This window comes from Harpia harpyja, chromosome 11 (genome assembly GCF_026419915.1).
Source record: "Harpia harpyja isolate bHarHar1 chromosome 11, bHarHar1 primary haplotype, whole genome shotgun sequence".
NCBI classification, from domain to species: Eukaryota; Metazoa; Chordata; class Aves; order Accipitriformes; family Accipitridae; genus Harpia; species Harpia harpyja.
In genome coordinates this window covers 46,395,407-46,423,399 of record NC_068950.1, presented here as the reverse complement: position 1 = coordinate 46,423,399, position 27,993 = coordinate 46,395,407, and the positions used below count along the sequence as shown (strand labels likewise).

Here is a 27,993-nt window from a genome sequence, read left to right as displayed (position 1 = left end):
ACAACACCCATAGGAAGTTCAGAAGCAGGCGCTTCGTTTATGGAATGAAAGATGTCAAAGTAAGATGACTCTTGACGAGCTGTTCACTGGGGTAAAAATACAGATTTTAATACCCGTCTTATTTTAGTTCTAAGACTTGGCAATTGCCAGGTATCATCTTTTCGATTTACCCAGGTCCACCGCCGAGGCCACAAGGGAGATTTCTTCCAGAGAGAGGAGAGAGTTATTAAGTCTAAAGTCCATTATTTGCTTTTGTCCTTCAGGAAAAGGTGAATGGATCGTATATCATCACTAGTCACCCAAACAGTTAACCCTAAACTTTTCACCTGTCCTTTAATACAGTCAATTCCAAGCTAATTTTTTTCCATTATTAAGAGGGGACCCAGGATCATTTAAAATATTATTCTACTTTCTACAAATACATCCCCCATCTTAGAGCTTTAGCTACTAGAGAAAGTCTTTGGATTTTGGGGTCAGAGGAGTTGCAAGTCTAAACTTTCATACCCTTCTCTTTAGGATGTGTGATTTTTCTCTCTTTGTCTAAACCAATCTAAATTTCCATAGATGGTCCTGACTCTGGGTGGATCTAACAAGGATCCTGGAACTCCAGTAAATTCCAAACATCGTTTTATATTTTAAATAGGATCCCAAGTTCCTTTTCGCACTTGTCTCTACGGTTTTGCCAGCTGACAGCCCCAAGGGGTGTTTGTACAAGTCTCTCCCGAAGGGCGATAAATTAATTCTTTTGTCCGTGAGGTGGATACTTTGGTAATGTTATAATTCAAAATGCTATAATTCCTTCTTTCAAATTTAAAAAAATAATTGCCTTTTAAATCCATCCAATTTAATTTGCTAAAATGATTCTCATTGTTCTACGTCTTTTCTCAAGTTTTGGTTAAATTCAATGTCAGTGTTCTCCACGGAACTAGATTTTCATCTGACTTTGGAATCGGAAGGCAGGCTGTTATCGAGGTTAAATTTTGTGTCTTTACAAAACTTTGAATCAATTCCAAAACTAGAATTTTTTTTTTTTTTTAATCAAAATTACAGAAACGGTTAATATCAAGATTAATAGCTCAAACAATAATTGTTTCATTTTGTTTATCTTGTGTTTAGAACCCCTCAAAAAAAATACTTAAACCCTATAACACACAAAAAGATTACTGCCCTTGACAATATTCCTAATAGCAACCCCAATATTATAAACTTTACACAATTATTTTCCCAAATAGATAACGTGAAACTTACTTACAGGTTTTCAGTTTCAAAGGGCCAGTTTCTTTAGACTTCCAATTTCCTGTTGGTGCTTTCTTTAGTCTTGAATAATGAAGCCAAGGTTCTTCTCCCAGACCTTTACTGCTGTAAGTGTTCTTAAAATGACTCGATACGGTCCTTTCCACTTCTCAGTGATTTTATATATATTCAATCTCCTGGTCGGAAGGGATGCGCTGCTACGTCCAATTCTAAGGGTCCAGCTGCGGAGACATACTGACGAAGTTCTTGAAAAGAATTTCTTAAAGAAATCATAACACCTTTTAAAAACATATCTCCAAAGCCACTCAAGATACTCAGAACATAGGTCTCTTGATACGGTGTTTCATATAACATTGCATAATGACTTAAATTTTCTTTCTCTTCTGGCTATACTCTGATTCTTAATAGAGCCATGGGTAAGGCTTTAACCCATGTGAGTGAGTGAGGTTTCCTGACAAATTTTACTCAACTGTTGCTTAAGGGTATAGTTCATTCTCTTTCTCCCCCCCCCCCCGCCCCCCCTTGCTTGTGGTCTATATGGGGTGTGATAGTCTCAATCTATAGATAATATTTTGCTGAACCTGTCTCATCATCTTTGCTATAAAATGAGGGCCATTGTCAGATGACATTCTTACAGGCACCCCATATTTTGGTATTATCTCTTTGAGCAAGACTTTAACTACTTCTCTTGCTTTGTTGGTGCGACAAGGGAAAGCCTCGGGCCACCCAGTAAAGATATCAACTAAAACTAGGATAGATCCTTCTTTTCAAGGCAATTCTATAAAATCAATTTGCTAATATTCCCCTAAAAAATTTCCTTATTTAATAATTCCAAAGATAATCTTATTACTGATTTGGGGATCATTTTATATATAAATTTCATATCCGCTTATAATTGTTTAAACAATCTTTGTCATATTTTACTTTCTGTTCCCCGATAGCCTTTGTTATGTTCAGCTCGGGCAATTTCTCTTATTATTGTGGGCGGGACTATTATTTGACCTGTCGGTATTACAGCCTGTCCTGTTTCATTTTGTTAGCCTGCAATCTAACAATTAATTCTTCCATCTTTTTCATTATAATTTGGAGTTTCTTTAGGCAATTTTATACTTTTCTCTGGAACTAGCGCTAGGATGCCTTTTTCTGCAGCCTCTTTAGCAGCTTTATCAGCCAGTCGGTTACCTGCGTTAGGAACAGTCTTACCTAACTGATGCGCTTTACAGCGCGTTATCGTGACTGCTGTTGGTTTTTGAACGGTTTCTAACAATTTCGGTATTTGTTCTGCATGCTGAATGGTGGTTCCTTGTGCAGATAACAGTCCTCTCTCTCTCCATATCGCTCCACGCGCACGTACTACTCCAAAAGCGTACTTTGAGTCTGTCCAAATGTTGACTCGCTTTCCTTGACTTAGTTCCAGAGCTCGAATAAGAGCTCTCAATTCAGCCTTTTGGGCAGATATCATCGAAGGCAAAGTTCGCAACGCAATTACCTCCTCGGTTGTTATTGTCTATCTCGATAAACGTTTTCCTTCACAGATGAAACCGCTTCCGTCGGTATAGAGTTCCCAGTCTGTTTCTTCTAGCGGCACATCTCAGAGATCCAGTCAGCTGGGGTAAACTCTTTCGATTGTCTGCAAGCAGTCACGTTCCAGTTCTCCTTTAACTTGACCAGTTGTTGAAAACGCAACAGGGTTAACGGTGGTAGTAGTTCTTAAGTAAACATCATCTTGTTCCAGCAACACCACTCGGTATTTCAGCATTCTGCTAGGGGATAACCAATGCCCCCCTTTCTGTTTTAGCGCAACAGTTATCGTATGGGAAACGTACAGCGATCCTTTGTCCTCAGGTGAACTTACGAGCTTCCTGGATCAGTAGCACAGTTGCAGCGACGGCTCTCAGACGACCAGAGCATCCCAGACTCACGTGATCTAATCGCTTCGAGAAGTAGGCCACAGCTCGCCCACTTGGCCCTAAATATTGGGCCAGGATGCCCAGAGCTATACCTCTTCTTTCACGAGTGAAAAGTTCAAATGTCTTTGTGAGATCTGGCAGGCCTAGGGCTGGCACCCCTATTACAGCCTGTTTCAATTCTTTGAAAGTAGCTTTCTCGGCATCAGTGACGTGCGGAAAACAGACTCCACAGTCAGTGAGATTGTAAAGTAGGTATGTTCATCCGGCGCTGGGCAGCACGGGGGGTAGTCCCACCAAAGTCGTGCGCACCCGACTCGGCAGTTTGTCTCAAGTTTATACAGTCAAGTGTTACATATTCACAATACGCCTATACATATGCATGACCTATCCCCGCTTCATATTAAAATCAGCTCCGAGAGGTCATTTCCATAGTCTCCTCTCAACTGCGCTTGCGCAGTGCCTCTTTATGGTGGTCGTCTGGTGGTCGCAGAGATGAAGAGAGATGACTCCTCTTCGTCACCGCTAGTAACCTTTTTTCTTGCACAGGCTCAGTGATTTCTTGGTATTCACCCAAGCCGCAAGACCGGTCTTAGCTGGCTCTTGGGGCCTGCTCCTGCTTCTTATCAGGAGCTGTCTCTACCTCATTGGCTGGTCCTTGGGACCAGCTCTTCTTATCAAAGACTGTCTTTGCCTCAGCTAATTTCAACAATGTAAGCGCTAAACATCATCTCTCATCCCCCTTTATTATGTCTACTGAGATTCTTTTGACTCCCCTTGTCTCATCAGTCCAATCCATTCTTTGAGGTTTTGAGCTGCTCCTATAAAGGTCGGACCAGCAAGCCACAACTGATAATCTACAGGTGACACCACGCAACCATTCCCGGAAATGCTCGTCATTAATTTGTTAGTCTTAGGTTCGGAGAGACGACAAATTGCCTCTTTGCTCTCAGTTCCTAATTGTCTCTGTCCTTTTAGGATTTTAAAACTCAAATAAGTTTCTTCTTTCTGGGTTATTTGGGTTTTTTCTTTTGACACTCGCTATCCACTGATTCCCAAAGAGTTCAAAAAGTTAATAGTTAACTTTGTGCATTGTTCTTCCATCTCAGCTACAATTAACAGATCATCCATACATTTCAACAAGATTTCTTGATTATTTTCTTTCTTCCAAATCTCTAATTCTCGTGCCAATGGATTTCCAAAAATGGTAAGACTATTCTTAAAGCCTTGAGGCAAGACTGTCCGTGTATATTGTCTTTTTCTCCCAGTCTCAGGATTTTCCCATTCAAAAGCAAAAAGCTCTTGACTGTTGGGATCCAAGGGAATACAGAAAAAGGCATCTTTTCAGTCTAACGCTGTGAACCGTTCTCGTTTCTCTGTTAGGGTTGTTAACAAAGTATAAGGATTTGCTACTACCGGATGAATATCTTGTACTATTTGATTTATTGCTCTGAGGTGTTGAACTAATCTATAATCTTTTTCATTAGCCTTTTAACAGGCAAGGTCGGGGTGTTATATTTGGATTCACATTCTGTTAACAATTTATATCTTAAAAATTTTTGTATTATCAATACTAACCCTTTCCGGCTTTCCAGTTTTAGGGGGTATGGCTTAATTCTTAGCGGATTCGATCCTGGCTTTAAATCAAGTCTCACAGGTTCTGCTTTTTGGATTTACCGGGAACTTCCCAGTCCAGACGATTGGAATTACAGCATTATACTTTGACTGGTATGATCTTCTGCTTTCGGTAACCATCCTGTAACAACAAAGCCACTGCTTCGATACGTTTAGTTTCTGGAATTAAAATTTTAATCTCTCCATTTTTTAATTTAATTTCTGCCTCTAAGTTCTCCAGTAGATCTCCCCTTAACAGGAGTTTAGGAAAATTTGGCACATACAAAAACTGCTGAGTGACCCGTTGCTTTCCTAATTTCATTGTTAAAGATTTAAAGAAGGGTCTAGTTTCTCGTTCACTTGTTGCACCAACACCACCAATTTCTTCAAAACTTAACTCTCCCTCTAAGGTATTTAAAACTGAAAAGGTGACTCTAGCGTCAATTCATATTCAATTTTCTGTTCTCCCAGTTTAGCTGTAACCAGAGCTTCTGCTGGGAGACTCCCCTCTGGTCCCCGTCAGCTACGTTCACTTAAAAAGAACAAATCGACATATGGCACTTCATTCCATTTACTCTCTCTCCTACAAAACAACAGTAATTGCAATATCGTATTATAACTCAAAGTTCTGTTTGTTTCCCATTTTTCCTGCAATTCACCCCAGTGTGCCAATAAACATCCCAACGGTGACGTTTTTGGTATCTTTTCATCAGCAGTTCTATTTCCTGCACTCTTATTCTTAAACAATTTTGCTAATGCCATTATACTTATATACATTCAAATCCCAAATACCAAACAAACGCAAATGACAGTTGTCCCAAATAATACACAAAGTCCAACCCAGCAATAGCTTTCGCTTACAACTTAGGGGCAGATGCCTAGGCTTCCACTGCAAACGGGTACCCTCCAAGCCCCAACCCTGCGAAGCTTTCGCCGCGCCTCACGGGCAGGCTTTCCAAACAAATTCCAAAGAAGCAGCGCCTTACCTTTTTTCCAGGGAACGCCGCGAGGAGCTTTGTGAGTCGAGGGCGATGGTTCTCCCCGAGAATACCTCGGCGCCAGCCGGAGTTTGATCAACAGTCGATCTCGTCCGGTCTCACTCGCAAGGTCCCGTCTGGGTCGCCAAAACCGTTACCGAAATCCGGAATAGAACTCCTTAACACCAACGTGAAGTTAAGAAGCGGGCACTTCGTTTATCGCAGCGCTGGGGACACGGGGGATCGCTCCTCCAAAGGCGTGTCCCACTTAGTATCAAAATCCGTCAGTTTTTACAGACTTTTTCTGTCAGGTCATTGTTACATAAGCTCTTTCCATAAAAAGGCATACTATGCTCGTTCTTAAATTTAACCTTTCTAAGGATTGGTCCTTTGATTATATAACCTTATCAATATTCTTATTTAAAAACAATCATTGGTCAGTTACACTTAGCTCTACTGACTGGAATCTTCAATACTCAAATCAAGATGGGAAGGGTAAGGGGGTTTCCAAGCAGCAAACTGGCGTCCACGACGGTTTCCTTCGTTTCTTGAAACGGAACATAGAAAAACCTGTAACTTCCTGGTGAGGTTTCTAGGGTTAGCTATTTCCAACCTTAACAATATTAAGGTTCCGATAGTCACACGTAACGCAGTTCCTAAAGTTTCTATGGCTACGTTTCAGACGTAACAATCCTATACATTACGCTTCACAATTTTACTTCTTAATCAAACCTAACTCTTCTATGTGATTAAATTTTGATTTCTTTTCCAGAATACTTGCAACAGCTGGAGCCCAGCAGGAACAGGGGGGGCATGGCCCGACCCCCCCCCCAGCGCCTCACCTCCTCCTCCCCTGGGCTCTCTCATGGCCCCTCGCCCCGTGCAAGGGGAGCGCAAACGCAGCCCGGAGGGCAATGGGGCCGGCCGGCCGGTGTCCGTTCGGTCAGTCGCGCGCCTAACGAGTCCTGCCAGCGAGTCCGCTCCGGGGCTCGGGGCCCCCCCCGACGCTCCCCCTGCCCCTGGGACACCTCTGATAGCATATTTCCATACATTCTGTATGGCACGTCTAAATATTTTTGGATGGTTTTAATATTTTGTACCAGCCGTGGAAACTGCTTTGCTGCTACGTGACTGTAAAAGTGAGATTTAGTAAATAATTATTAGAAATCTTACACTAACACGATGATTGAAACAATAGACAAAAGTATAGCCAAGCAATTAACTAGCAGAGGTAGGTACTCCTAAGTTTTGCAGTTCTTTGCTCTTATGACTAGATGGGAACAATGCTGAAACTGACCGCATGCGATTGAAACTGCATTAAGCTTCAAGATGAAAGAACAAGAACAAGAATAAAGACTTCAAGGACAGCCAGCAAGAACTTCAAATGGGTCGGTGGTCGTAAAAGCAGCCCTTCGTCTCAAATGGATCCTTCATTGCGCGTGATCGGATGTAGACAGTGCTATGATAATCAGTTGCCATCGTTTTTATGTATACGTATACTAATCTGATTCATATGCAATTAGTTAGTCTATATGACCTGTTTGTGCTAAAGCTGTGGCACGCACGCTAGGTGGAACTATCCCCCGTGCATCCAGCGCTGCAATGAAGAATGCCCGCTTTCTAAAACTCCAAAACGAGCCTTAGAGAGTTTCCTGGACCGGCTTTTCAGTATCAGAGGTACAAGGGAGGAAAGGAAAAAAAAAAAAAGCAGCAGTGTGGGAAAGAGAGGGGGCCAGGGGAGGGGCAGGGAGGGACCAGAACGCAGAAGAGGGGAGAGAGAGACAGGGCCCCGAGGGCCCGGGGCTCACCACAGCTCTGTTTCTTGGCGCTGCCAGGAGACTTTGCCAGTTCAGACGCTTCTTTCGGCTCCTCTCCCGCTCCCCTCCTCTTCTGTAACTCCGGCTGCACGGCTGTCCTCCCCCTAGGAGAACACGTGTCTCACAGGTCTTGCAAGACGAGGCTTCCTGGGCACGGAGCCTCGCTCGCCCGCACGCCACGCGGCCGTACCGCACCGTCGGTGCTGCATACGGACCCTGCGGTGCACCCTGGCGGTCTGACCTGCTGTGGGCTACGAAGAGGGATCCTTCCACACGCGGAGAGGCAGGCTCTCTCTTGCCTGCAGCGGGAGGCAGCTGCCGGCTGGGCGGCCGGCCGGCCTTCCATTTCTTCTTCTCCACCTTTCTCTGGCCTCTCCAGCTTCAGCCGCAGCAGCTCCTGCCCGCAGCCGGTAAGTGCCCGGCCTGTCCCTTTGTGCTCCCGCGCCACGCCGCGCGGAGAGGGAGGCCAGGCAGAGACAGCCCATGCAAGCTTTCCTTTCCGGCGGCGTTTCCTTACCGGGAGGAAGCAACGAGCGCGGCGGCACCTCCCGCCGGCGCCGCATTGCCGGTACCGTCGGACGGCACGTGCGGGACGGGGGCAGCTCCGCGCACTCGCAGCCTCCGAGCTGCAGTACCGAACGTTGGTCGCAGGGTGGCAGCGGCGAGCGCTTGGCACGAGGCGCCAGCGCGGCTCCCCGGCGGCAGTACCGAACATTGGTCACTAGGTGGCGGAAGAGAGCGGCGGCGACACGCGCCGCCAGCGCGCATGCGCGGATCTCGAGAGCCTGTGCCGCGTTCTGGTTGCCAGGCAACAGCAGGAGGGCGGCACAACGCGCCACCGCGCATGTGCGGCTCCCGAACGCCAGGACCGCCTTCTGGTTGCTAGGCAACAGCACGAACGCCGTAAACCGCCCTACCGCGCATGCGCGGTTGCCGAGGCGTCCTGTCGCGCTACGGTTGCTAGGCAACAGCGTCGAACGCCGCAAAAGGCGCACCGCGCATGCGCGGTTTCCGAGCTGCCGTACAGCATCTCGGTTGCTAGGCAACACCACGAGCGCCGTAAACCGCCCCACCGCGCATGCGCGGTTGCAGAGGCGTCGTGTCGCGCTACGGTTGCTAGGCAACAGCGGCGAGCGCCGTAAAAGGCGCACCGCGCATGCGCGCCTCCGAGCTGCCGTACAGCATCTCGGTTGCTAGGCAACAGGACGAGCGCCGTAAACCCCGGCACCGCGCATGCGCGTTTGCAGAGGCATCGTGTCGCGCTACGGTTGCTAGGCAACAACGGCGAGCGCCGTAAAAGGAGCAGCGCGCATGCGCGCCTCCGAGCTGCCGTAAAGCGCCTCGGTTGCTAGGCAACACCACGAGCGCCGTAAACCGCCCCACCGCGCATGCGCGGTTGCCGAGACGCGGTGTCGCGCTACGGTTGCTAGGCAACAGAGGCGAGCGCCGTAAAAGGCGCACCGCGCATGCGCGCCTCCGTGCTGCCGTATAGCATCTCGGTTGCTAGGCAACAGGACGAGCGCCATAAAGCCCGGCACCGCGCATGCGCGGTTGCCGAGGCGTCGTGTCGCGCTACGGTTGCTAGGCAACAGAGGCGAGCGCCGTAAAAGGAGCAGCGCGCATGCGCGGTTTCCGAGCTGCCTTACAGCGTCCTCGTTGCTAGGCAACAGGACGAGCGCCGTAAACCGCGCCACCGCGCATGCGCGGTTGCAGAGGCGTTGTGTCGCGCTACGGTTGCTAGGCAACAGCGGCGAGCGCCGTAAAAGGAGCAGCGCGCATGCGCGCCTCCGAGCTGCCGTAAAGCGCCTCGGTTGCTAGGCAACACCACGAGCGCCGTTAAACCGCCCCACCGCGCATGCGCGGTTGCCGAGGCGTCGTGTCGCGCTACGGTTGCTAGGCAACAGCGCCGAGCGCCGTAAAAGGCGCACCGCGCATGCGCGCCTCCGCGCTGCCGTACAGCATCGCGGTTGCTAGGCAACACCACGAGCGCCGTAAACCGCGCCACCGCGCATGCGCGGTTGCAGAGGCGTCGTGTCGCGCTACGGTTGCTAGGCAACAGCGGCGAGCGCCGTAAAAGGAGCAGCGCGCATGCGCGCCTCCGAGCTGCCGTAAAGCGCCTCGGTTGCTAGGCAACACCACGAGCGCCGTTACACCGCCCCACCGCGCATGCGCGGTTGCCGAGGCGTCGTGTCGCGCTACGGTTGCTAGGCAACAGCGCCGAGCGCCGTAAAAGGAGCAGCGCGCATGCGCGCCTCCGCGCTGCCGTACAGCATCGCGGTTGCTAGGCAACACCACGAGAGCCGTAAACCGCGCCACCGCGCATGCGCGGTTGCAGAGGCGTCGTGTCGCGCTACGGTTGCTAGGCAACAGCGGCGAGCGCCGTAAAAGGAGCAGCGCGCATGCGCGCCTCCGCGCTGCCGTACAACATCTCGATTGCTAGGCAACAGCACGAGCGCCGTAAACCCCGCCACCGCGTATGCGCGGTTGCCGAGGCGTCGTGTCACGCTACGGTTGCTAGGCAACAGCGGCGCCGTAAAAGGCGCACCGCGCATGCGCGCCTCCGAGCTGCCGTAAAGCATATCGGTTGCTAGGCAACAGCACGAACGCCGTAAACCCCGGCACCGCGCATGCGCGGTTGCAGAGGCGTCGTGTCGCGCTACGGTTGCTAGGCAACAGCGGCGAGCGCCGTAAAAGCAGCAGCGCGCATGCGCGCTTCTCCAGCTGCCGTACAGCCTCTCCGTTACCAGGCAACAGCGGGGGCCCAGACACACGCGCCACCGCGCATGCGCGCCTACCGAACGCCAGTTCCCACCTTCACTTGCCGGGCAGCAGCATCCCCGTAACGATCCTCTTCTGAGCATCAGCTGCATGAGACACCACTGACAGCTCAGCCCAGTAGAGACCAGCCACAGGCGGCAACTACTTACTGGGGGCACAGGGTTTACATTTCCCTGCCCTTTCCCCACTCGCAGCCCGGGCAGTCCTCTTCATTGCCTCCGTTCCAAAAAGCACCCGAGTGGCTGCAGCCTTTACAGCAGTCAAGCGCAAACAACAGACAATTCGGGCGGTCGCTTCTGTCCCTGCCCCCCCACCCCATTATCTAGAGAGGAGAAGCAGCACAGAGAACCTGCAAACGCCAGGGGGCAGGGGGGCTTGCCCTGGACCAAGCCCCAGGGACTGCTGTATCTGTCTGCACGTGGCATCAGGGCTGTGGGAGGGACAGCAGCCAGTCAACAGATGCTGGCAAGAAATTTCAAAACAAAAAAAAATAACGCCTGGTTCAGGTGACAGCCTGAAGGCAGGCCACGAGAGACCCAAAGCTGCTTCGTGCCAGAGGGGCAGCTCTGTTCAGCAGGAAACGGCGCGTCCCAGCGGACCAGATGCGAGCGGCCGATCTGCAAGTGGGCGATACCCTGGCGATCCTGGGGCTCTGTTGGGGTGGGCACACCTTTCCTCACCTCTGTGCTATCACAACTCTGCTCTCCTAATCCTGCACGCACGCAAGGCTTCTTGTGCGGGGCTTGCCTCTTATCGAAGAGACGCTGCACAGTGTTACTTACCACCCTGCCCTCCGGCGTGCAAAGTAATTAGACGGAAAGCAGGGAAAGCAGAGAGGCGCGTCGGGATATTAGATGTCCTCAGCAGATGACCGTAGAGCCCTCGAGGTTCCACCCTTGCTCCCTACAGGAGCGTGGCTCCGCACTCCTTGCCGCTCCCGCCAGCAAGCGTCACAATTGCCCTTTGCTGCCTGCAATGCGCAGTACCTGCACGGCCCGAGTACTGCTGCTTACGGAGCAAGAGGCGCTCGCTATAAAGCGGCAATGAAGAACAAGGACGGCCCGTCAAGACGGCAGGAGGAACACAGAGAGCCTCCAGCATTAGCCAGGCAGGGCTTCCAACTCACCTCGTGTCGTGGTTTAACGCCAGCCGGCAACGAAGCCCCACGCGACCGCTCACTCGCTCCCCCACCCCCAGTGGGACGGGGAGACAATCGGAAGGGCGGAAGTGGGAAAACTCGTGGCTTGAAACAAAAACAGTTGAATCATTAAAAAGAAACAACTTGTAAGGAAAAGAAGAAAAAAAAATGACAGAGAATGGGGTGCAGGCAGCATGCCAGGGGTCTGGAGCCTGACAGATGATGGGGGGGGGCGGGTGTGTGGAATACAGAGGAGGGAAGGGAGGGGGCAGGAGATAGGAGAGCAGGGGATGCGGGGGGAAACAACTCCCATGGGTTAAAAACTCGCGTGGGTGAAGGGGGCGGGCCGGAGCAACAGGGGGGCATATGGGGCAGAAACGCACACAGAGGGAGGGTAGGGGAGGGTACAAAGGTGCACGGGGGGACACGGGTGGGGATGACCTACGCCAGGGAGTCCACCCGGGATGATCCACAGCAGGTAACTCACCTGGGATAACCCGCAACAGAGAATCCACACCGGGAGGACCCCCAGCAATGCCCCTCAAACTGCCTGTGCTTCACCCCCAATCTTCCCCAAACTGGGGAGTTTTCTGCTTTTTCAAAATACTCAGTTTGGGGTGTGTTTCAGTGCTTTTCCACAACATAAAAAGGGGTGATCTTTTGGTTGTGGTTTTGTGCGTGAAAATGGGGTGGGTTTTTTGCTTTCCGGCTGCACAAATCCAGGCGGATTTGGCTTTCCCAGGAGTCCCAAATTCGTTCGGTTTTTTCCATTGCAGACCCAGAATCAGGGGCTTTGGGGTTGTCCTGGTTTCAGCCGGAATAAAGTTAATTTTCTTCCGAGTAGCTGGTACGGGGCCATTTTGGATTTAGGATGAGAACAATGCTGACAACACACCGACACTTTAGTTGTTGCTAAGCAGTGTTTATACTAAGTCAAGGACCTTCCAGCTTCTCATACCACCCTGCCAGCGGAGGCTGGGGGTGCACAAGAAGAGTCGCTGAGCTAAAGGAGGATTCCAGGTAAACAGGTCAGCTCGAAATACACCACCTCCTTTAAAAGTTAAGAGCGATTTGAACGCTTAAAATCAGCATTTAGGCTAATCGATACCATTTTGAACACCTTCTTAGCATACAAGTAAACACTCTTGCCGGTGTTGGAAAACGTCTCCTCCCTTCCTTACAGCACTGCTGCAGGGAGATAACCCTGGGAGGCTGCGGGACGAGGTCGTACACAATCAGAATCTACGCTTACGGATCCACCGCAACAGCTACAGCCCTTGCGCTGCTGCTGCTGCTTTGCATCTGGCTTGTTTGGTGAATAAAGCTGAAAGTGAAGTGGAAAGCTTCGAAGAGCAAAATGAAAAATAAAGAATGAATCTCAATAATTCACTTTACGCTAAAAAGGTGTGCCCACGTTTATATACATCCAATAAAAATACTTATACTATAAAAGTATTTGATTTTCCTTTTGCATTACCTTAACTTGCACAGCTCTGAATTCATACCATTAAATTATCTATCTCCAAAGTACACAGTTATAATTTGACTAGGGTTTTTGTGTGTGTTACGTAATGAGGAGGGACACCTGGCCAGCTGCGCTGCCCAAGAGAGGTGTTACTGAACTGCCAGGGAAACACACCATTGAAAGCCAGACAGAAAGAAAGTACTTCAGAGCACTCCGCCAAAACATCAGGAAAAAAAACCCCATAACATTCAGTTGCCTCTCTTTTTAAACATTTAGAAAAATACCTAACTGCTTACATACACCTAATAAATTATATCCTACAGCTATTTGGCAGTTACAGTTTAAACAATGCAAGTCAATTTGTAAAATCCCCAGTGCTGCAATACCTCAGACTACCAAAAAGGACCGGCAGATTTCCTAATGCTTTTGGCTATACTGAAGCATGCAGAGCAACACATTTTCATGTTATCTCGACTGTTACAACTGAGAAACCAAAGACCAGCGATGCCATCAACTTTAGGAAGATGGGCTGTGCTTGGGTCTTTGGAATGAAATTGACTTTTTTTTTTTCTTTTTTTAAAGAGAGTGAAAAGTCTTGTTACTGATGACTTCTACTGTCAAGTCGATCACCTCTGAAGATCCACTCTGATGGGAAGTTCATAAAACAAAACTTCTTTTGAGTGAGAAAGACTTCCATTTTGGAAAATCTCTTTCCAACTGAAGTCAAAATGACACACTGTAGGTTAAAGGAAAAAATACATTACTGAAGCAGTAACTCATCAAAAACACTCAGGACTCACTGTCACTAGTTACAAGGTTGCTAGTGCTTCCTGGGAAAGCCTGGAAAACACACAGATGCCGCCAATTTGTCCTGTTTTGTCCACATCTCTCCTTTGACCTTGATTGCTTTTAGCACAGATGCTAATTATCTCAGTAAGGTTGTCGAGTACTCCTATAAGATATTTTCAAAAACTCATTGACTGCAAAAGCATAAAGCTTTTATCATGCAAACAAAGTCTGTTTCTTCTGAACAGCTGAACTCTTACGAACAGTTTCTTCCCTCTTTTAGTAAAAAACTATTTTCACTGTATCATTTACTAGCAAGTGCACAGAAACAAAAGATTATGCTTTCAGGAAGAGAAAATAAATGGAGGGAAGTAACCTTTGCATAGGTGTAACATGCTCCAGAACAGAACTTATTTTTAGTATTTGTGTTAAAATATTTCATGTAAAAAAAATGTAGAAGGAGAGTTCGCACACTCTTAATGTTCAAGTCCATACTGCAAGTACCTTTGGAAAAATGCAGACACACATCGTAGGCGTACCTTGTACTTGCAGACCACTACGGAATCTTTCCATCTGTCTCCTACCGTCATGGCAGAAGAAAGGGCAACCACGGCAAAATGGTGCCAGCTGACATCCAGCTGAGAGAAGAAAAAAAAACATTAGCACAAAGCTGGGTAGGAATCCAAAGCTGCCTTTTTTTGTGAAGGTTTGTGAAGACAGTACGACTGAGCAGAGCAAAAAGTATTTTTGCATCATCTTCGGTACAGTTGTTGACACAGGCCACTAAAGCTTTTGCATTTTTCAGACAACCGTGCCCTTTTTTTTTTTTTTTTTTTTTGACTCATTGGTAACTTTAGTTTCACTAGAACTCACTTTCCTAGATACACGCAGGTGACAGACATAGAGACCTACATACGTTTTCTCAATCAAGCCTTAGTATAGCCAAGACTTCATCACCCTATATGTCCTAAGTCGAGTATTTTTGCTAAAGAGCACAGCAACACATCTGTCCTTGTGAACTGCCTCGTTGCAAAAAAGGAATGATTTTTTCCAGGCCGTTGCTCCAAACGGTCAAGATCTTTTAAAACCGCAGTTGTGCCACCAAACCCGCTCAGGGTCCCTCCTAGCTTTTGACTGCCCTGAGATTTAACAGGCACACGCTCCATTCCATCTTCCAACAGCAAAAATACGTTAACGCTCTCGGACCCAGAGCGCAACCCTACGGATGTCCACACACACACACCTTGCCGTTTTGATGAGGAGCCACCGAGCATCCCTGCGAGCACAGCTGCACACGCCAGATCGGTTTCACCTACGCCGCCAGTTACCGGTTTCGGTGAATGTAGTTTCTGACGCTTTAAACCGAAAACCGTATCTCGATGCTTCGCCACAGTAGAAATGACCCATCGCTAGAATGCTACAAAAACGCAGTAACACAAATTGCAAACCCACAGCAGCAACAGCTCCAGAAATATTTAGACCAGGAACAAGGGAGAAAAATAAAACAGCTTCATCTCACGCGCAGGGGAGCGGCAGGCAGAGAAAAGGGTCGGCATTCTGAGCCCTTACAGAAAACGGGCATTCTCCTTCCATTCCTCAGCCCGTCCGTTAAGGTCTCAATACCGCAACACTACTACGGCAACGTCGAGTAGGGGACAACAGCCCTGCCGCTGAACTTGCCACTGACCCATGCTATTTATGTAGCAGGATGCGTACGCAGAGGGACGCGTTTTGCCACACACAACCCTGAACTTCCTGAAAATTTACGTTTACCAAAAAAAAGCCATTTGGAACATATTGCCAAACAACATTTGGCAATAAAGCTTTGATGCGTTTGACACACGCAAATTTTTGGTCACTTGCTATTTGCTTCCTGTTGCTGCTGCTGTTCTTCCTTCAGAAATTCTACTTGTAGCCAAGTTATTCACTACTGGTTCAAGCATTTGCCTTCCTGGTATTACCAGCACATTCACAGAGGCAAGTAACTTAATTGCTCTTCTACGATTATCCAAATGACAATTACAGCCATGAAAGAGAAGGAGAGATCAGGCAGCAGAAGAGCTCTGCAGGCTGGCACCAGTCAATAATGCACTCTTTAAAAACAAACAACAACAAAACAAAACCGTGACCCTGTATCCTTTTTTTTTTTTTTTTCTTTCAGAGCTCATCCCTGCCTCAGCATTTTGTCTCGTCAAAGCATGAAGCCCAGGTGACCCGTACCCTGACGACTTTTGCGTGTGATGAATGCCTGTTCAGAAATAGTCCAGATCTGCAGGACTGGTGTCATTTTTATGGTTTTAATCATCATAACTCAGATTTTATTTACTCACGCATTTGTGAGGAAACTAAAACTTTTAGACACTGCCTCTCCTTTTTTTTTGGGGGGGGGGGGGGGGGGGGGGCGGCGGTGGAATGTGTTAGAGACTGAAAAAAATTACGATTCAGAGCTCCCAACCATGACAGAGTGGTGGAGAAAGCAATGAAAGCAGAGACCAACAGCAGCAACGTTAACTGAAAGTTGGCTTTAATTCCAATCACGTACTTAAGCGACTCTCCAAGTCTACGCCTCGGTCCGATGAACGACTAGTCCTTTTTTGGAAGGACAAACTTTTTTACTTAAAAGGCCTAGACTGAAGACTCCGCTGAACGGAATGGGGATTGTGCCACGGGACAACATGCCATCAACACTCTTAATGGGGAAGGAAAAAAAAAAAATCAAATAAAAATCAAGTTTAAGTACCAGTTTCCATCATGTTTCACCCATTACATTTCTACTGGCATCTAGGTGCTCAAAAGTGAACTACAGGGACACCACATATTCCTAAAAATTCAGTTATACATAAAAAAATAAAAGGCTATCTCCAACTTGCCCATAAAATCAGTATGAACAGAGAGAAGAGAAACACTCGACCCTAAAGAAGCTAACAGGCAGCTCTAAATTTACCAGACATGAATTTTCGTTCTTTCACCTGAAACACAAACATATCAAGGGACCAGCTCAGGAACAGGGCACGATCTGTTAACAGCAATTTTTCCATCAGCTCTTCTGCACTAGCAGCAAATTTGCCTTTTCTGTGGGTTTAACGTGGAGCATCTGTAGTGCCCTCGAACTCGCAAGTGTTTCTCTCCGCTCCCCCAGCCCGATACGTGCGATTACCTGAGCAGCAAGCGGAATTAACCATGCAGGATTTTCTTCGTGTGACGCGGAAGGTGACACTGGGAAAAGAGGAGACAAAGAAATGAACCTCCTTGTCACACCCAGCCAACGGTGAAAAGACAGGGGAGGATTCTGCCGGAAGGGCTCTGCACCCCAGGAGCTCCCACCAGCCGGTTTCTCTCCCCTTTGCCCGGTACCGAGGGGACGACGACACCTCGCCCGCGCCCCCTCGCGGGGGGGGGGGCTGCCCCAGGAGACCCGGGGGACCCCCACCTCGCTTCTGCCCGCGGGAACGGACCGGGCGAGACCCTCCACGCAGAGAGAGGAGCGTGGCGTGGATCGCATCCCCGAGGGAAGAGGCCGGGCTCCCCGCTGGCAGAAGGACAACTCACCTCCCTGCTGCTCGGAGCCGCTCGCTGCGGACAGCCCTGCCTGCGCCCGGCCGCTCTTCGGCCGTGCTGGGAGCGCGGTCCGGCCGACGGACGCTCCAGCGAAAAGACGCTCCAGCTCATCGCTTCTCCTGCTCGTTACAGCCGCAGGTACTTTTGCCTCTGGCTAACGCATGCTCCAGACAGCGGACACCCCGCCTCGTTCCAGCTCCCGCTTGCTACAGTTCTGGCTCACTGAAGCCCCAGCTCCGCACTGAAGCTCCGGCTGATTTCAGCTGCTTCTCCTTACAAGCTCCAGCTATGTGCAACGGCCTGGGCTTTCCATAAAGTTGTATATCAACTGCTGTCAAAACCGGAGCATTAGGATTAAACATCAGAGTTACACGCCGTATAAATATGCGTTAGTTTGGGCGATTAATTACTGAACAACTATTCTGAGCAGCGCAGAAAGAAGAGCTGCACTCAAAGAGGGCACGTGGGGTCTGAAAAGCGCCTTTCCCCCCCACAGACCATCGCAGATGTTGAGTTCGGCCTGCTGCGTGCCGGCCTCCCGAACTTCGGCGTCCGACACAACCAGACCCCCCACCTCCGGGGAGGGTCCACGCACCCTGCCCACCCCCTGCTTCCCCCCGCAGCTCCCCACACCCTCCCACCCGCCTGCCAAACCAGCCAAGCCAGCTCCCGCTTTTGGCCCCCACGCCGGCTGACTCGGGGCCCATTTGGGAGCCAAAAAACCCGGCTGCCGAGCCTGTTCTCAAGGCCCAAAAACGCAGGGCCGGACCTCTGTTTCTAGGCCCAAAGCCGCGCAGCAGCTCGGTCTGTTTCCGAGCCCCAAAATCAGCCAGGCGAGCCTGTTGTCAAGCCCCAGGAACAGAAAACTTGTTCTCCATTTCTGACCCTGCAGCGCCCACGGGCGATGCCGAGCGTAGCCACCCCACAGCCCTGCACCCCCAGGGCCCCACGCGCGGTTTTGGGGAGTGCTCAGGACCTGCAGAGGGCCCGGCCCCACACCTCTGCGGGGCAGCCCCAGCACAGGCAGGGCATCGCTTCACTATTGCCGTTTCAGGCTTTATTTCCCCACCATGGCCGGCACAGCCAGGCCCCCACCCCAAACCCCCGAGCCGAAGCACCCCCGCGGGTAGCCGGGCCCAGCCACCCGGAAAACAAGAAAACCAAAGGGGGAACAAGACAGAGAACGTGGGGAAAGGCAAGGAGACGGACACAGAAACAGAGAGAGTGCGAGAGGGATAGGGAGCAGGACAGAGAGATGGAGCAAGAAAGGAAAAAGGGACGGGAGGCAGAACCGAGGGAAAGAGACGCAAGGACGGGGAGCAGGACAAAGGGACGGAAAAGAAAAAAAAAAAACAGCGACGGGCTGCAGGACACAGATGAAGGGATTAAATAGACACAGGGAGCACGACAGAAGGACAGAGAGAGACAAAAGGGACAAAGAGCAGGCCAGCATCGGAGGGGAAAAAACCAAATGCGATGGGCAGTGGGAGAGAGATACAGAAAAAGAAAAAAATACTGAGGAACAGAAAAAAGAAGAGACAGCTAGCTGGACAGGGGGACACAGTTAGAAAGGACGGGAGAGGGAACAGGGCAGAGAGAGACAGACAGAAAAGGTAGCGAAAGAAAGCAAGGCAGAGGGAGAGCAAGGCGGGGCGGGGGGGAAGGGACAGGGGTCTGGACAGAGATGGAGAAATAAGCAGCAGGGACAGAGGAAAAGAGACAGAAAGAGGGACAGGGAACATGGCAGAGAAGGACAAATCAGGACACCGGCAGGACGGAGATAAAAAACTGGGACGGTCCTCAGGACAGAGAGGAATACAAATACGAGCAGGGAGCGGGACAAAGGGATACAGCGAGAAACGACAGGACAGGAAGCAAGACAGAGCGACAGACAAGAACAATGACAATGAGAGAGAGAGAGAGAGAGAGAGACAGAGAGACAGAGACCGTGAGAAGCACAGGGGGTTGGGGAATTTAGAAAGAGAAGTATCAGGAGCCCTGCAGAGAGAGGGAGGGTGAATAAAAAAGGGGCAGGAAGCAGCACAAAGGGTCAGAGAGAGTAAGAGATGAACAGGAAGGAGGACGGGGACAGTGAGATCCAGAATGACAAAAATAAACAGCAACAGCGAGCAAGACAAAGGGATAGAGAGAGAAAGAGAAAGTAGGAAGAAGAGAGATAGGAAGGCAGGGACACAGAGCGGCACGTACAGGCGCAGAGAGGAAAAGAACGCCAGGGAACAGGCCAGAGACATTGGGAGGCAGGGAAAGAGGTGGATGCAGATCAGGACAAGGAGATGGAAAAGGAAAAAAACAGCGACTGGCTGCAGGACAAAGACGGGAGGCGGCGGGGGGGGAAGAGGGAGAGGGAGCAGGACAAGAACGCAGAGAGAAAAAGTAAGGGGGGCAGTCGAACAAGAGAGAGAAAGGGGAAGAGGAAGAGGGAGCAGGACAAGAGAATAGACAGAAGAGGAGAGGTACAGGGAAGAAAAAAAAAAAAAAAAAACAAAACAAACACCACCCAAAAAACCCCAAACGTCACAGCAGCATGGGAAAGCGAGGGGGCCAGGAGAGGGGGAGGGAGGGACCGGGACGCACAAGAGGAGCGACAGGGCCTCGAGGGCCCAGGACTCACCACAGCTCTCGCTCTTGCAGCTACCAGGAGACCTTGCCAGCTCAGACGCTTCTTTCTCCTTCTCTCCTCCCTTCCTCTTCTGGAACTCCTGTCGCTTGGCTGTCCTCCACGTAACGGAACACGCGAGCGTCTCACAGCTCTTACGAGATGAGGCTTCCTAGACACATAGCCTCGCTCGCTCGCTACGTGGCCGTACCCCGCTGCTGGTCGTGCATACAGACCCTGGCGGTCTGACCTGCTGCGGACTACGAGGAGGGATGCTCCCACACCCGGAGAGGCAGGCTCTCTCTTGCCTGCAGCGGGAGGCAGCTGACAGCCAGACGGCCTTCCGCTTCTTCTTCTTTACCCTTCTGTGGCCTCTCCAGCTTCCGCAGCTCCTGTCCACAGCCAGTAAGCGCTCCACCTGTCCCTCTGCGCTCCCGCGCCGCGAGGAGAGGGAGGCCAGGCAGAGACAGCCCACGCAAGCCTGAGGCTGCTGCAGTCAACGGCATCCCCAGGGGACGAACGGACAACCGCACCCACAGCGTGGCCTCTGGGAGAGGGAAAGAGGCAGCAGTGACCGTTATTACCGCAGCTCGACCCTGGCCGGAGCCCCTCCTTCCGCAGGGGCTTCCGCAGACGCCGCTCGTTCCCCGCGCCGCTGCCAACGGCACCCACGTTAAGGGAGACTCGAGACCACCGCAGGGCCAGCTTGCTGCCCTCGCGACAGGGCTCGGGGGCTGCCTGCGGCTACGGCGCAGGCTTCAGGGGAGGGGCTGGAGCTGGGGGCAGCCGCACGGCCCGAGCGGGGCCGGGGGAGCTCTGGCGACTCGGGCAGGCGCCCGCTGGCCGCGCCTGGGGGTGCCCGCCTCCGTCCCCTCTTCCCTTCTACCGGCTCTCTCTCGGGGAACTCCCCGGCGCTGCCCTGGCCCGGCTCGCCTCCGGCCGACCGGCAGCCTGCCGCAGCGGCCGCTTCGCAGCTTCCCGTCCCGCCAGCCCCGGGCGGCCAGCGGGCAGGAGGCACCCCTCGCCCTCGCCCCCGCCGGAGGGGATCGCTCGCCTCACCCGCGGTCCCGGCGCTCGCCCGCTGCCGCCGAGACCCGCGCGCCGCCACGCTGCTCCCGGGGACCGCGCATGCGCCGGAGGGGCCGAGGCCGGAGCCGGCGCACGAACGCCGGGCCGCCCCACGCGCAGGACGGCGCATGCGCCCGGGAGGCGCGTCCGCACGGCTGGTCGGAGAGCGGGCGCAGCGGGAAGCCCGCGAAAAACCACGCGAAACCGGCAACGCTCCTGAGTCTGACCTGGTCGGACTCCGGGGTCCGCGGCGGCAGCAGCGAGGACTACGCCGCGCCCGAGAGCCACGCGGCTGCCCGGCCGCCGAGTCCGCGGAAACTACAGTTCCCGGCATGCCCCGGGAGGCAGCCTGCCCTGCTGCCTGACCCCGAGGGGACGCCGCTTCCGTTTCCGCCCACCCCTCTCACGCCGGCGCAGCCGCAATCGCCGCCGAGCCCCCAGCGCCGCTCGGGGCAGCTCCGGCGCTCTCCCGCCGCCCGGCTCCGAACAGTCCCCGCCGCCGGCTACGGCGCGGCACAGCACCCCCCGCCCGGCTCCGTCTCCGGGCAGTGCGCGCCACTCCGGCACTGCGCGGCCCCGCTGCCTCTCCGTGCATCCGACACGGACCCCGTCGTTGTCGGGGCTTTCCCCGGGACCCGCCGGGCGACTGCGCAGCCCCGCCACGGGGCCTGGCCCCCCGCCCACGTGCTCCCAGCCTCCCTGTGAGCCCCCAGGGCTCCCCCCCCGGCCTCGGCACAGGCGGCCCCCACCTCCCCCGGGCCACCCCCGCCTGGGACGTTTGTGGTCCGAGGGGCGCCCGGCCCCGCTCACCTCCCTCTCCCTTGGGGCAGCCCGCAGCCACCGCTCCGCTCCTGACTGGGCTCCCACCGGCCCTGCCACGGCCTCTACCTCGGCAACCCACCCTTTACAGGGAGGGGCTGTCACCATCAGCCTCACTGCCCGCACCTGGGTCTCCTCCAGCCCCGGCCCGCAGCTGGAGCCCAGCAGGAACAGGGGGGGCATGGCCCGACTGCCCCAGCACCTCACCTCCTCCTCCCCAGGGCTCCTTCATGGCCCCTCGCCCCGTGCAAAGGGAGCGCAAACGCAGGCCGGAGGGCGAAGGAGACGGCCGGACAGTGTTTATTCAGTCGCGCGCCTAACGAGTCCTGCCAGCGAGTCTGCTCCGGGGCTCGGGGCCCCCCCCGGCACTCCCCCTGCCCCTGGGACACTTCGGCAGTCGGTCCCAGTCGGTCCGTCGGGGAACGCACGATCGGTCGGCTGGCTCCTGGAGCGATGGGCTGCCGGGCAGAGGCGAAGGCTGCCAAAAACAAGAAGCAGGACACTAGAAGAGAGGAGAAAAGCGGCAGCTGGCTGGACAGCAGGGGTGTAGTGATACCGAAAAGCTGGTCGAAGAAACTCTCTAAGACTCGTTTTGGAGTTTCAGAAAGCAGGCATTCTTTATTGCAGCACTGGATGCAAGGGGGATAATTCCACCTAGCGTGCATGCCACAGCTTTAGCACTAACAGGTTATATAGAATAACTAATTGCATATTAATCAGATTAGTATACATATACATAAAAATGATTGCAACTGATTATCTTAGTACTGCCTACATCCGATCATGCGCAATGAAGGATCCATTTGAGACAAAGGGCTGCTTTTGCGACCACTGACCCATTTGAAGTTCTGTTGGGTGTCCTTGAAGTCTTTATTCTTGTTCTTTGATCTTGAAGCTTAACACAGTTTCAATCACGTGGTCAGTTTCAACATTGTTCTCATCTAGCGTACAGGAACATCTAGTCATAAGAGCAAAGAACTGCAAAACTTAGGAGTAATTACTAGTTAATCACTTGACTACACTTTTGTAGTTATCTCCCCGGTTACCCTTTGTCTATTGTTTCAACCATAATGTTAATATATGATCATTTATCAAATCTCACTTGCACAGTCACCTAGCAGCAATCCAGTTTTCATAGAAGGTACAAAATATTAAAACCATAAAAGTTCAAACAAACCACATGAAATGTATGGACGTATGCTATCAGTTCCCCCCTTTCTGTTTGAGGCTATTAATTCTTTTAGTAGTCTCACCTGAATACAGATCGTGTCACAGCTTGTTTAAGACAGCTAAAAGTGACACAGATTATAACAATGATGATAACAATCACAATTACATTTTGTAAAAGCCCAGCTAACCATCCAGTCAGAGAAAATCCAAAGTTTTGAAATATTTTGTTTAGCCAAGAACTTTCTATGATTGATCTCAATTCCTTAGTACTTTGAGCTACATGTCTTATTCTATCTGATGGTTTAAATCACCTGTCACATTTGGTATGTGGATATAACACAAATCATTTGAAAATCCAATGTACCCACATACTCCATGTTCTTTTAGTACTAGTAAGTCTAAAGCTAACTGATTTTGCAGTGCCATTTTACTAGTAGCCTGTACTTGTGCATTGAGTTCATTTAGCCCATTTTGAGTAGCATTAGCTAATATTTCTACTTGGAATGAAAGATTGTGGAGAGTAATTTTATTTTGAAGAGTTGTTAACTGTGGTAAGAATATAGATTCCAATACCTATCCTATTTTGGTTCCAGTACTTGGTGATTGCCAGGAATCATCTTCTCGTTTTACCCGATTCCACCATCAAGGCCGTAAAGGGGATTTCTTCCAGAGAGGGCATAAAGTTAGTAAGCCTAAAGTCCATTGTTTACTCTTGTCCTTCATGGGAAGGTGAGTGGACCACGTACCATCACTACTCACCCAAACAGTTAGTCCTAAACTTTCCACCTGTCCTTTAATACAGTCAATTCCAGGCCAAATTCTCCTTCCATTATTAAGAGGGGACCAAGTATCATTTAAAACATTACTATAATTTTTACAAGCACATCCCCATCTTAGAGCTTTAGCTACTGGATAAAGTCTTTGAACTTCTGGGTCAGAAGAATTACAAGTATAGACTTTCATACAGTTCCATTTAGGATGTGTGATTTTCTCTGTTTGTCTAGTCCAATCTAAACTCCCATAGATAGTTCTGGTTCTGGGTGGATCTAATAAGGGCCCTGAAACTCCAGTAAATTCCAAACACCATTCTGTATTTTGAATATGATCCCAAGTTCCTCTCTGCACTTGTCTCCATGGTTTTGGCAACTGGCAGCCACAAGGGGTGTTTGTACAAGTTTCTCCCGAAGGACGATAAATTAATTCTTTTGCCCATGAGGTGGATGGTTTGGTAATGTTACAATTCAAAATGCTATAATTCGTTCTTTCAACGTTTAAAGAATAATTGCCATCCAAATCCGTCCAATTTAATCTGCTAAACTGATTCTCATTGTCCCACATCTTTTCCCAAGTTTTGGTTAGATTCAATGTCAATATTCCCCATGGAATTGGATTTTCAGCTGACTTTGGAATCGGAAGGCAGGCTGTTATTGAGGTTAAATTTTGTACCTTCGCAAAACCTTGAATCAATTGTAAAACTAGATTGACTTTTATCAAAATCACAGGGATGACTAATATCAGGATTAGTAATTCAGGCAATAATCGCTTTGTTTTGTTTATCTTATACTACAGATTCTTTTATCATGTCAATTCGTGATTCTGCCTTTGTAATTTTACATCTACTATTATTTATCTTATGTTTAGAACAACTTAAAAGAAAATATTTAAAACCTATAACACACAAAAGGATTATTGCCCCTGACAATATCCCTAATAACAACCCCAATGTTATAAGCTTTACACAATTGTTCTCCCAAGAGCATAGCATGAAACTTACTTATAGATTTTCGATTTCAAAGGACCAGTTTCTTTAGACTTCCAATTCCCTGTTGGTGCTTTCTTTATTCTTGAATAGTGAAGCCAAGGTCCTTTTCCCCAAACCTTTACTGCTGTATATGTTGTTAAAATGACTTGATACGGTCCTTTCCACTTCTCAGCTAGTGGTTCTGAAGTCCACGATTTTACATATACCCAATCTCCTGGTTGGAAGGGATGCGCTGCTGTGTCCAATTCTAAGGGTCCAGCTGTGGAGACATACTGACGAAGTTCTTGTAAAGAGTTTCCTAAAGAAATCATAACACCCTTTAAAGATATATCTCCAAAAGCGCTCAAGGTATTTGGAACACAGGACCCTTGATATGGTCTTCCATATAACATTTCATAATGACTTAAATTTCCTCTTTCCCTTTTGGCTGTACTCTGATTCTTAATAGAGCCATGGGTAATGCTTTAACCCATGTAAGTGAGGTTTCCTGACAAATTTTACTCAGCTGTTGCTTGAGAGTGTAGTTCATTCTTTCTACTTTCCCACTTGCTTGTGGTCTATATGGGGTGTGATAGTCCCAATCTATAGACAATACCTTGCTCAACTGTCTTACAATCTTTGCTATAAAATGAGGGCCATTGTCAGATGACATTCCTACAGGGACCCCAAATCTTGGTATTATCTCTTTGAGCAAGATTTTAACTACTTCTCTTGCTTTGTTGGTGTGACAAGGGAAAGCCTCAGGCCACTCAGTGAAAGTATCAGCTAGAACTAGGATATATCGATATGGTTCTTTTTGGGGCAATTCTGTAAAATCAATTTGCCAATATTGTCCTGGTGAATTTCCTTGTTTTGTAATTCCAAAAGTAATCTTATTACTGGTTTTGGAATTATTGTGTATACAAATTTCACATCCCATTGTAATTGTTCGAATAATCTTTGTCATATCTCTACTCAAAATACACTTTTGTAAATGCTTAACAAGGTTTTCTGTTCCCCAATGTACTTTGCTATGTTCAGCTCAGACAATTTCTCTCATTATTGCGGGTGGGACTATTATTGTCCAGAGAAGGGCAACCAAGTTGGTGAGGGGCCTTGAGCACAAGTCTTATGAGGAGCGGCTGAGGGATCTGGGGTTGTTCAGTCTAGAAAAGAGGAGGCTGAGGGGAGACCTTATCGCTCTCTACAACTACCTGAAAGGGGGTTGTAGTGAGGTGGGTGTTGGTCTCTTCTGTCAGGTGTCTGGAGATAGGACAAGAGGAAATGGCCTCAAGTTGAGGCAAGGGAGATTTAGGTTAGATATTAGGAAAAATTTCTTTACTGAGAGGGTTGTCAGACATTGGAATGGGCTGCCCAGGGAAGTGGTTGAGTCACCATCCCTGGAGGTATTCAAAAAGCGAGTGGATAGGGTACTCCAGGGCATGGTTTAGGGGGCATGGTTAATGGTTGGACTTGATGATCTTGGAGGTCTTTTCCAACCGAAATGATTCTATGATTCTATGATTTGACCTGTCAGTGTTACAGCCCATCCTGTCTAATTTTTGTTAGCCTGCAATTTAATAATTAATTTTTCATCTTTTTGATTATAATTTGGAGCTTCTTTAAGCAAATTTACTTTTTTCTCTGGAACTAATGCTAGGATGCCTTTTTCTGCAGCCTCTTTAGCAGCTCTATCAGCCAATCGGTTACCTGTTTCAGGGACAGCCCTACCTGACTGATGTGCTTTACAGTGCATTACCATGACTGCTGTTGGCTTTTGAATGGCTTCTAACAATTTCAGTATTTGTTCTGCATGCTGAATGGTGGTTCCTTGTGCAGATAACAGTCCTGTTTCTTTCCATATCACTCCATGTGCATGTACTACTCCAAAAGCATACTTTGACTCTGTCCAAATGTTGACTCACTTTCCTTGACTTAGTTCCAGCGCTCAAGTAAGAGCTATCAATTCAGCCTTTTGGGCAGATACATTCGAAGGCAAAGCTCACGATTCAATTACCTTCTCAGTAGTAGTTACCGCATGTCCTGATAGACTTTTTCCTTCATGGATGAAACTGCTTCCGTCGGTATATAGTTCCCAATCTATTTCTTCCAGTGGCGCATCTCAGAGATCCAGTTGGCTGGAGTAAACTTCTTCGATTGTCTGCAAGCAGTCATGTTCTAGTTTCCTTTCAACTTGATCAGTTGTTGAAAACACAGCAGGGTTAACAATGGTAGTAGTTTTTAAGTAAACATCATCTTGCTCCAGCAACACCACTTGGTATTTCAGCATTCTACTAGGGGATAACCAATGCCCCCCTTTCTGTTCTGGCACAGTAATTACTATATGGGGAACATACACAGTATTTCTTTGTCCTAAGGTGAACTTACGAGCTTCTTGGATCAGTAGCACAGTTGCAGTGATGGCTCTCAGGCAACCAGGCCATCCCAGACTCACATTGTGTAATTGTTTCGAGAAGTAGGTCACAGCTCGCCGACTTGGTCCCAGATATTGGGCCAGGACACCCAGAGCTATACCTTTTGTTTTGTGAGTGAAAAGTTCAAATGTCTTTGTGAGATCTGGCAGGCCTAGGGCTGGCACCTCCATTAAAGCCTGTTTCAGTTCTTTGAAAGCAGCTTTCCCGGCATCAGTCCAATCCATAAACCCAGTGTTTGAGGTTTTGGGCTGCTCGTATAAAGGTCGGACCAGCAAGCCATAATTTGCAATCCACAGGCGACACCACCCAACCATTCCCAGAAATGCTCCCAATTCTTTCAGAGTCTTAGGTTCAGAGATGACAAATTGCCTCTTTTCTCTCAGTTCCTAATTGTCTCTGTCCTTTTAGGATTTCAAAACCCAAATAAGTTACTTCTTTCTGGGTTATTTGGGCTTTCTCTTTTGACACTGGATATCCACTAATTCCTAAAAAGTTCAAAAGGCTAATAGTTAACTTTGTGCATGGTTCTTCTGTCTCCGCTGCAATTAACAGATCATCCACACATTGCAACAAGATTCCTTGATTATTTTCTTTTTTCCAAATCTTTAATTCTCGTGCCAATTAATTTCCAAAGATGGTAGTACTATTCTTAAAGCCTTGAGACAAGACTGTCCATGTATATTGTGTTTTTCTCCCAGTCTCAGGATTTTCCCATTTAAAAGCAAAAAGCTCTTGACTATTGGGATCCAAGGGAATACAGAAAAAGGCATCTTTTCAGTCTAACACTGTGAACCATTCTTGTTTCTCTGTTAGGGTTGTTAATAAAGTATACTGGTTCGCTATTACCAG

At 49.5% G+C, this 27,993-nt stretch overlaps 2 long non-coding RNA genes across 2 annotated transcripts; one reads left to right on the top strand and one right to left on the bottom strand.

Moving 5' to 3' along the window:
- Positions 1–79: 79 nt before the first annotated feature.
- LOC128147946 (uncharacterized) lies at positions 80–5,204 on the top strand. The gene is made up of 3 exons (XR_008237143.1): positions 80–269; positions 565–609; positions 4,763–5,204. It is a non-coding gene; the product is annotated as an uncharacterized LOC128147946 (long non-coding RNA).
- On the bottom strand, positions 775–26,925 carry LOC128147947 (uncharacterized). The gene is made up of 3 exons (XR_008237144.1): positions 26,727–26,925; positions 24,937–25,028; positions 775–1,427 (listed from the first exon to the last, which is right to left on the bottom strand). It is a non-coding gene; the product is annotated as an uncharacterized LOC128147947 (long non-coding RNA).
- Between the last annotated feature and the right edge of the window lie 1,068 nt (positions 26,926–27,993).